This window comes from Mchenga conophoros, linkage group LG4 (assembly GCF_057382185.1).
Source record: "Mchenga conophoros isolate Kocher_MC1m ecotype Shallow Benthic linkage group LG4, M_conophoros_male_GT1.1, whole genome shotgun sequence".
Lineage (NCBI taxonomy): Eukaryota > Metazoa > Chordata > Actinopteri > Cichliformes > Cichlidae > Mchenga > Mchenga conophoros.
The window spans coordinates 31,997,399-32,008,377 of record NC_140529.1 but is presented as its reverse complement, the minus strand read 5'-3'; the positions used below and the strand labels follow the sequence as shown (position 1 = coordinate 32,008,377).

At 38.1% G+C, this 10,979-nt stretch overlaps 1 pseudogene; it reads right to left on the bottom strand.

Annotated features, from left to right (window-relative positions):
• Positions 1 to 3,205: 3,205 nt before the first annotated feature.
• Positions 3,206 to 3,957, bottom strand: LOC146576510 (uncharacterized; annotated as a pseudogene).
• Positions 3,958 to 10,979: the final 7,022 nt, after the last annotated feature.

Genomic DNA, 10,979 nt, shown 5'->3' with positions numbered 1-10,979 from the left:
GAACCTTAACCCTTTAATCTTAATTTAAAGAGGTTAGATACATAAAAATTCACATCCCTCTCTACAGGTGTCAGTTGGAGCTAACTTGCCATATAAAGCAGGTTGCAGACATTTTTATCTCTGCTATAAAGTTGGGTATTTCAAAGTAGAGTCTTTGGAGACTTCTTCTGAATTCAGCCTCAAGCGCCCACTGCAGAAGCTGCAGTTTCTGAAAATTGGGTTCATTTTTCAGGCCCTTATTTCGCTGCTTGTTAGAGACAGCATCTGTTTACTGAAGCTTCATGATGTATTAGTCTTCTCATAACACAGCAAAGCGAAATGAGTGTACTTTCCAACAGTCCTTTTAAATTTCACAGTTCATGCTCAACATTAGATATTTTGTGGCATATTTATTTGCTTTGAAATAATTACAACCAATAATTTGATTCAAGTTTGACTACTTCTCAAGAAAGAAATCAAACATAATTTTATCATGAGCGCCGCTGTGTCATGCTAATCTCTTTTTATTAATGTTTTATGCTTTGCTTTCATTTGATGCTTGCTGAAATACATTTGACTTTGCAATGACTCATTTTCCCCAAAGGGATCAATAAAGTTTCTTTCTGCGTTTAAGGCTGCATATAAACAGGAATCACTCAGACTGCTGGTTTGTGTAGCATTTTCCTCCTCTGATGCAGCTGAAGCATGTAAACTAATCACTCAGAATTACATGGCTGTTAATTGAACCCCGGCCCCCCTGCTGCTCTAAATGCATTTTCTTTTATAATGATTAAGCAGCACGTTAAAATCAGTCACTGACTCTCTGGCAAAGAGTCACTGATTAAAATGTATCAACACGAATATAATAAAACAAGAATACAGTTCTGGAGGATGTCAAATTTGATTTAATCAGGTTTCACTATTTGACCGCTTGGATAAATGATTATACCGTAATAGCCAGATTTTTTTTTCATAAAACAAGGTAACTGTCTCATTCTGTGATGTGATCACTTGCAGCACTTTTAATTAAGAAGAAGAAGGTACTTATTGGAAGCCCAGCTTTGACTGATGAAGGAGCAAATGAAGTGAATGTAAGGACATAAGGAGAACACTGGATGCTGTGATGTGAATGTCAACCAAAGGAAGTGTAATCAAACCTAAATTAATGTCTCTGGTAATCAACTCTCATCTCAGGCAACACAGATCATTGGCCAAGAAAATCACAGCTAATCTGATCAAAATGACGCTGATAGTCTGATAAAATAAATCATGTCAGTGTGTCATTTTCACATCGTCTTTTTTTTTTTCCATGTATGATGCATATTCTTGTAGCAGTGAAGGAACAGTATGGCTTTTCTCGACGTATACCATTAGCCAGGGAGTGAAAATAGAAATTGACATTCTGTGTCACTTGAATCTAAAGCTACAAAGCTACATGGCACATACCTATAGCAAGATACAGACCAACTGTCTTATGCAAAAAGGATAAATAACCGTTGCCAGTGCCTCTACTTGAGGCACTGGCAACAGAGAATGATGCTCTGCTTATTATACCCTCTTCATGGATTTGTTTTTATGCATATTTTTTATGATGGCAGGAAATGAAACTACAAAGATTACAAATTTAAACAGACAAAAGAAGTACTGGGATATTGGCACATTTTCATGTGAAAATTAATTTCCCAAACCCAAAGACCAACGATGAAGAGTAACAGCAGGGAGGCAAAGAAGAGCTTTGATGTATGATGTGACATGATCTAATGGTCGAGAAAAAATGATAAACTGCCTGCTGACGGTAAGTCACTAAAGGGCGTTTGCACTAAGAGGGTATGAGGAAAAACAAATTTTCTCTGTCATTCCACTGGACCTAATCTGTGGGACAAAATAACTGCAAGCAGTCATCTAGCTGAGAGAAAAACCTTCCGACAAAGCATTCCTACAGTCTGACAATAAACACTATTTGGATGACTTCCAGTGCTGTGCCTGCTCCACTTTCCTAAGAACAGAAACCTCAGTTAGATGGTGACTTTGTGACATAAATTTATATTTTTGTTTCTGTGTATGTGAGTGATTTACAAAATTTCAGGTCTGTTAAATATTCACAAAGGCACACAATGTGAAAGCTAAGTGAAGAAAGATGATAAAAAAAAACCACTTTGTTTGCCCAAATGTCTTTGATGGAAGATTATAGGGTTAATGTGAAGGGCTATCAGGTTATGTTGATCTTGGCAGAGTAGTATGAACTCATTTCACTGTTCAAATAAAAATGGACCTCAGGTGTCTCATTTGCATAAGTAAAGCCTCAGAGATTAAATGCTGAAATTCAAACACAAAATCAATCAATTTTTTTAACCATGTCAGCAGTGGGACTCTACACGTGACAAAGTCAGTCCACTCCTTGCATTGGGGTAAAAATACTGAAGCAACTGTTGCGTTGGCATGGAATTTTGTGGAGATATTTATAGTACCTTCAGACTGAATTTCCTTTCATTGTCACGAGCAGACAAACTTCAAATGAATGAAAGAACGTCTACTAGAAGAATGTATGCTCCATACAAGATGAATACTAATGATTTTAGGAACTCTCTGATTCACGTAGCTTCACTGGCAGAATACAGTACATGCAAAGAAAAGGAAAGGAAGACACAAAAACAGGCGTGTATTAGGGTAAGATTTATGCTTAAGTAGCATGTTTTTAAGTTATCACATCATTCTTTTGATCTTCATTTTTGTCACTGTCTACAGTGTGATTGGGCAAATGGCAAAAAAATAATAATAATTACACATATTTCTTCTTTTTTGAAAGCTACATAACCATTTTATTAGAAAAAGTCATTATTACATACACTATTAGCATGACTGTTTCATGAACACTTATTTATACATATACATGACAACATATTCCAGAGACCCCACTGCACATAAAAGTATTTAGCAAAATGTTTTTACAAACATTGTACACATCACGTAGACATTACATTGACTTTTAATTTGAGTTTCGCTAGTACACATAATACACTGAACAAAAATATAAACGCAACACTTTTGTTTTTGCTCCCATTTTTCATGAGCTGAACTTAAAGATCTGAAACATTTTCTACATACACAAAGGACCCATTACTATCAAATGTTGTTAACAAATCTGTCTGAATCTGTGTTAGTGAGAACTTCTCATATGCCGAGATAATCCATCCCACCACACAGGTGTGGCATGTTAAGGTGCTTATTAGACAGCATGAATATTCCACAGGTGTGCCTTAGACTGCCCACAATAAAAGGCTACTCTGAAATATGCAGTTTGATCACACAGCGCAATGCTGTTGCTGCAGCCATCCAGACAGCTGCAGCAACAATCGTTTTGCATAACCACAGAATTTCTGCAAAAACTGTCAGAAACCGTCTCAGGGAAGCTCATCTGCATGCTCGTCGTCCTCATCGGGGTCTGGACATGACTGCAGTTCATCACTGTAACCAACTTGAGTGGGCAAATGCTCACATTTGATGGCGTCTGGCACGTTGGAGAGGTGTTCTGTTGACAGTTTTTAATGTTCAGGGCAGATGGCAGACGGCTTGTGTTGCTTTGTGTGGATGAGCAGTTTGCTGACGTCAACGTTGTGGATTGAGTGGCCCATGGTGGCGGTGGGGATATGGACAATGAACACGAGTGCATTTTATTGTTGGCATTTTGAATGCACAGAGATACTGTGTTGAGATCCTGAGGACCACTGTTGTGCCATTTATCCATGACCATAACCTCATGTTACTGCATGATAATGCACGGCCCCATATTGCAAGGATCTGTACACAATTCCTTGGAAGCTGAAAACATCCCAGTTCTTGCATGGCCAGCATACTCACCAGACATGTAACCCATTGAGCAAGTTTGGGACGCTCAGCTCGGCGTATATGACAGCGTGTTCCAGTTCCTGCCAATATTCAGCAACTTTGCACACGTATTGAAGAGGAGTGGACTAACATTCCACAGCCCACAATCAACAACCTGATCAACTCCATTGCACACCATTTGCCTCACAAGGTGCAACACATCTCCATTTTATGTGTTGCACTGTGTGAGGCAAATGGTGGCCACACCAGATACTGACTGGTCAGCATTGTGCTGTGTGATCAAACTGCATATTTCAGAGTGGTCTTTTAGTGTGGGCAGTCTAAGGCACACCTGTACACTATTCATGCTGCCTAATCAGCACCTTGACATGCCATAAAGCCACAAATTTCATAAAGTGATTGCACGTTTACCTAAATCTTCCTTAGTGACTGCTGTAGTCTATAGACATAGCCACTGTAACATTACCCATTAGTGTTTGGATTTTAATTTTTAACGTTTTGGGGGCTAAAGTAGCCATACATAGATCCATAAACTGTAACTGAGTCATTCACACACTCAGTGCCATTTTAAAATGGTAACACTGGGTCAAAAAATGCAAATTTTTCTATGAATTTATCATTTAATGTCATCTGAAAAATGATTTTTTTCAACTACATATAAAAATCCTATTTACATTTTTTAAGAGTTAAAGACACTACTCATTTTGAAAAGGTGTATGATCTATTTTGAAGCATTATGTAATTTAAATCAATGTCTTAAACTCTACAAAAATAAAATAAATAACTAATGAAATGCTATCAATTTTTCAAATATTAAATTATGTTATTTCATCACCATTTACACTCACATACATACATCCAGCCCACCCACAACCCTGAACTGGACAAGCAGAGGAAAACAGATGGATGGATGTTTTGTTTTTTAAAATGCACAGGTAACAAGGTGTACTGGACATAACTGAGGTAACATCACGCCAGTCAATGCCCCTGTATGATCAATAACATACAATTTTGATTATGTGATTTAATATCAGCGCTCAGCCAAATATAGCAACAACAATAATAATAACAATAATGATAATAATTTAAATTCATTAGGTGAAAAATTTAATCCATGATATCTCATCTGTTTGACCTGTTGCCCTCTGGCAGGCACTACAGGTCGCTAATATCCAGGACAACAGACTCAGCTTATTTACAACAACACTGAACCTCAACATATACTGATTCCCACCACCACTACTACTACCACCTCTTCCACTCCTTCTCTTCCTCTTCCTGCAGTCATCATGTATAGTACCACAGCCAAGTGTATTTCTTGTTCAATGAGCATTTTCTTAAATTACTTGAAACTCAGTGCAATGTTGTCTGTTATTGGTAAAGTCATTGTGAAATTCGGAAATAACTTGCAGCATATTACTAATCCCTAGAATCAATTTTATTGCATCAGTACCTTATCACCATACCTTATATATACTTTATATATGTACTTTTTATATTTTCTGCGCGAACGATTGTGTTTGTTCTTCATTTCTCTTTGAGGTACATGGTAAAACTACAATAAAAGTCTACTAATTCCAGTTCTGAATCCTGTATAACTATACTGCCCCTTCAATCTCGGGTTTCAGTGTCTCCTAATGATTCATCTTGGTTCAGATGAATGGAGCTCCTATTGTGTTTCTTGCTATGGTAGTGCTTCTGCCAGACTTCAAGCTCAAAAGGCTACCTTTAAACTAAGCACTGGAGACATGTTTTAAAATATATATCTAAAATGTATCTGTCTATTAAATTCAGACTGTGTTTTCCTCTTGACCTTTGTGTTATGGAACATTTTGTGACAAGTATCTTTTGTTTGCTTGTTGCTATGTAGTATTTTAGATTTCCTTACATGGTATAAAGAGCTGTAGGGCTGCAGCAGAGTGTGCCCTGAAGGAAGCTGAGTACATTAACAGCTTTGCAGAATGGTCCCCATTTTATAGTTATTGTGTTTCTCCTGTCAGTATAGTAAGCATGTGGTTGGGTTACCGCTATGTGAAAAGCTCTCTTAAAACAGGGCCATGGGAAAATGGAGAAAAGGGAGGGGGAAAAGGTTTTGGGTCATCTATTCTGGAGGACGTCAGCTAAATCAGGGCATGACGACTGTATGGTTAACCTACTTCAGTTTTTCTCCTTGTTTTGTGATTTTCTGAACCAGCGTGTTTCTCTTTCTGTGGGATTCTGGGCTTTCTCTGTGTTGTAAATGAGATTGGAAAATAGAAATATGGGTTACTACTCAAATTAAACAAGGCTTTATTGACTGCGAAAAAACAGGAACACTGACACTTCAGACTACATCAGAAACATTTCCATAATTAGGGAGAACATTCAAATGCTTTAACCACATTATTTTTTTTAAAAGGTAGACCACTGTGTAAGAAAAAAAAATATATATTTTTTTAAAACTGCTAATTTTGATTTTGGATACCAAAAGCACTGTGTTCTCACTATATTTTGTCACCTCTTCTTCTATCAATCATTTGGGAACTGAAGAGTCAAGTGCTGTAATTTTTTTTAATAGGATTTCACTTTTTCAGTAATCTAGGGCCTGCTGTGTCATATTTTATAATGTCTCACTGAAATGCACAAGGCCTTTCTGACAAAAATATTTAATTTCTTAATGCCATCATATGTTGCTCTAAAATTTGTGTATATCTTTTCGCATTGGTTATATCTTGATTATGTCCTATGTCTGCAAGTTACTCATTGCAAATTACTCGTGCTGGATTTTGAACAATGCATGCTGATGACAAGCTGATAACAAGAGTGCCCCACTCTGCTTTAACCCAAACAATGAGAACTGTTTACACCTGTTTCAGCTGCTCATTAATGTAATGTTAAACAAATGAAATCCTATATCAAAAAAAGCCGGCAGTCAAATGGCAGCAATTTATTGCATTTATACGCATTATGCATTAAAATGTCAAAGAAAGGGTCTTTAAGAGATTTTAAAGGTGGCATTGTGCCAGACAGGCTGCTCTTAGTATTTCAGAAACTGATGATCTATCTGGATTTTGGTCCAAAAAGAGAAAATATTTAGTGAGCAACAGTTGCTTGGGTGAAAATGCCTTGTTGGGTGCTGGCTTAGCTCTCTGGCTGTGCAGGTGCCCATATGCCATATGGCTGTAATGCAACCTGTGGCCCTTTGCTGTGTCTCCCCCTGTTTTCTGTCTATTCTCCATTGATAATCTACCCAAAAAAAAGGCAAAATGCCAAAATATAAATATTTAAAAATGAAAATGTCTTGTTGATGTTAGAGGAGAATAGCCAGAGCACTTTGAGTTGATATAAAGGCAACATTAATTCGAATAACCACTTGCTTTACCCCAAGGTATGTATAGGGGCATGTGTTAATGTACATTGGCAGAAAATCACTTTAGGTGTAAATTCCTATATTTTATGGAAAATAAATTCGTGAATAGAATATAGTGTGGAGCTACTACTATTAGTTATGTTATGCACCGACTTTCCTTATTAGAATATCCAAACGTGTACTTTGAATGTTCTTAGTTCTTGATTTTAGAATGGTTCATCAATTACTATCTATTATCTCTTAACTCACTTTACACAAAAGGGACGAATAAGTAAATCCAAGTCTTCTCATACATTTCTCAAAATAATTAAAGGAACGCTTTTAAACAGAGTATAGCATCAAGTTAATTTAATTTCTGGGATATTGATCTCAGTTAAGCAGCAGAGAGGGTTTATTAATGATATTAACAACAGGTGCCAATGAGACAACCCCACCAGAAAAACAGGAATGGTTTTATAGGTGGAGGCTACTGACATTTTTCCCTTCTCATTTTTGCTGTGTCTCCCAGCACACCCTCAAGAGCATGGAGTACTCCAGGAGACAGGCAGATACTGGAGGAGAGCTGAACAGAGCTGTAGAAGAGCCTTAAACCATTATGTAGCCAAGTACAGGATAGGGTAGGGGAAATTAAAGTAAGATGGAGAGAATGGGCCAATAGCTAGATTCGCAGGAGGGATAAAGGGAGTTGCGTGGAGAAGAATGACTGGAGCCACAGGTAAAGTTGCTATGAATTGTATTAAACTATTTAGCAACAATTTAACAGCATTTTATGAACAGGAATGAAAACATAAAATAAAATACAGTGACAGCAATAATAATAACAGTCAGAATCCTATCTGAGCTCAGATATGTCAGTCTTGCCGGCTTAATAGTCAGTGTTCAGTCAAGTCAAATCCAACAGGTCAAAAGTTTGTGATTGGTGCGATTTCGTCCTACCGCACTGTTGCAATTGTTCGTGAGAGAAGAGCAACCTGCCCTTCTGGGCCAACTCAGAATGGCTGTGGTTCGGTTCGGTTCAAAGGGAAAGGCTCACCATCTTCCTCGTCAGGAAGAGATCCAGGTCTCACGATCCCATAAAAAAACCTAGCCTGTAAACAACAGGACTATTACTAATTCAGTTCACACTCTAATGATATACATGGCCATGTGTAAATAATGTAAGTGCTATAACAAAACAAGCACAAACATTAATTCTAATTTCTAACTATAGTCTATACAGTGCATCTTAATCATGAATGCAATCTTTAAATCACAATCAGCTTATTCTATCGTCAAGGTGCACATTTCTATCAGAAATCAGAAATAAACCATAAACTATGGTAGATTATTTTTTTTACAGTATTGCCCTTTAACTGAATTACAGGAGCATTGCTTTACACTGCATAGCAATGAAGCAATATATTATTTACACTCAATGTACAGAATAAAATTACCAAAAGAATATACAAAAACCCACAGGCTGTAGTTTTACAGTATGTGGTAACGTATCAGCACAGTAAGAATACACACGGACATCTATCCAGTGCCGCTCGAGCATCAAATGTAACAAAATAAAGTAGATTCATGACCTTTAAGATCAACATTAACTTATTCCATCATCTAATTTTAGTGCATTTAATATTCAACAAGTAATACTAGAACATCATCAGCACACAAGCTGAGTGCTCAAAATGGCTGAACTCAGTGAGAAACCCCGTGTGTTCTCCCACAGTGAAAACGTGGTCAGCTACAGCTATGAGCATTAGGCTAGTTAGCTTTTCAATTAGCCTGATCCGCCCAGTCCCAGTTTAACTCACCAGCACACTTCTAATGTTCAACTCTCAGAGAGGATCTTGTTCAACTCTCAGAGAGGATCTTGTCCACTTCATCCGCTCCCGCGCAGATCGCGATGGTTTCAAGGTCCGAAATGTTCACAATAAATCAGGTCCGTTTCTCCAAGGTCCATGCAGATCTCCGGTATGGATATTTGCTCAATTTATCAAGTTAATAGTTATTTTCCAGCGAAAAGCTTGGCGGTGAAAATCAGTGATGGTCTCGTGCACCTCCGTCTCTCTCTGTGTCTGAGCACGTGACGGTACAGAGCAGGGGAAGGCGGGGCTTGTTCCTTCCTAACCAGTAGGGGTGTTAAATATACTCTTTGGGTTTTATTCTTATATTTATAGTATTTATCTTTTATTATTGATTTATTTTTGATCAACTCAGTGATTAACAGAGTAATGATAAATCCCAATTAACAATAACATGTTGTAGTGCATTACTGAGTCGTGTAAACTCACTGGGTTACAATTAGCAGGACAAGTATTTGCTCCTTTGTGGAAGGAGGAACAGGATGAGCTCAGAGCCCTACAAAATGACCTCCAGCAGGTCACAGGTGTGAAGATTTCTGACCAAACAATTAGAAGTAGAATTCATGAGGCTTGGGGGTCACACATTCCTCTAGAGGGCCTTGTGCTCACTGCCCAGCACCGAGGAGCTGGATTAGCTTTTGCCATATACCAGAAGTGGCATCTCCACCACTGGCACCCTGTGCTTTTCACACATGTGAGAAGTTTCACACTGAGCACATGTGACAGACATGATCGGCTCTGAAGAAGTGTCATGCTGCTCCTAACATTGTTCAGCACGACTGGTTTGGTGGTGGTCTGGGGAGGCATATCTATGGAGGGACGCACACACATCTGCAGGCTTGGCAACGGCACCCTGACTGGCATTGGGTATCGAGATGAAATTCTTGGACCCATTGTTAAACCCTGTGCTGGTGCAGTGGGTATCGGGTTCCTCCTGTTCCTCAGTTGGGTCCTCCCCTCATGTGATGAGAATATGCAAACGGTTCCAGGAGGATGCAGAAATTAATACTATTGATTGGCCCCTGAGCTTGGCTTACCTAAATCTAGCAAACACCTCTGGGATATTCAACACTACTTAACACTGCCAGTGTGTACCTCAGGACACCATCCGTCATGTCATTAGGAGCATGCCCCAACATTGTCAGGTTTGAAGTAACAGTAAGTGGGGACCATACAACCTACTGAATATCATTTTGTGTTCCTACAATGAAATTTTGGCAAAATGGGCTCGTTTCTTCACCTTGATTTTCAGGTGATCTTTGAATTACGCCCTTTGTAGGTTGATCATTTTAATTTCCATCAAACAATGCGGCTTCCTTTCATTCCATAACAAGTTATCCTGTCCATGTCACTGTAGATATCCAGCATGATTTTTTCCCTATTGAGATCTGATGTGTTTTCAAAGTGTCCCTTTAATTTTTTGAGCAGCGTAGTTGTACCAGCACGAGGCACCAACACTAAGCGTACACACTGTGCTTTTCTTACCTGTAAAATTACAATTGAAATAGAGTTCCTGTTTGTTGTGTTAGAGATGAAAACAAAAATGCAGGTTTTCACTGTAGCTGAGACATTAGCTGAATCATTTTGTTGCTTTTCAAGCCTCTCAGTTAGTTTTAGCTCCTGTAGGTCAAGGCAATTTTATCGAGAAGCTTACGTCATCAGAATAAAAAATGACTCATAGCAGAATTGAGGTAAGTCAGAGGTATTATTGATGCATTTTTCCCTAGAGTGGAAAAGAACACTAGCAATGCCACCGTTAATTAAAAATCAAGAGAGTGATGGTTGTATAAAAATACAACATAGATGTTTTTACACTGAAGCACAGAGGGAGCATATTGCAAAGAAGATGGTCAAACCTCTACATCATCACTAGATACATAATAATTTCCTTTTTGTTGCTGATACATTTGCTGTATATTAGTTTTACATGTTTAATATGGAGTTCGTCTTTTTGTTAC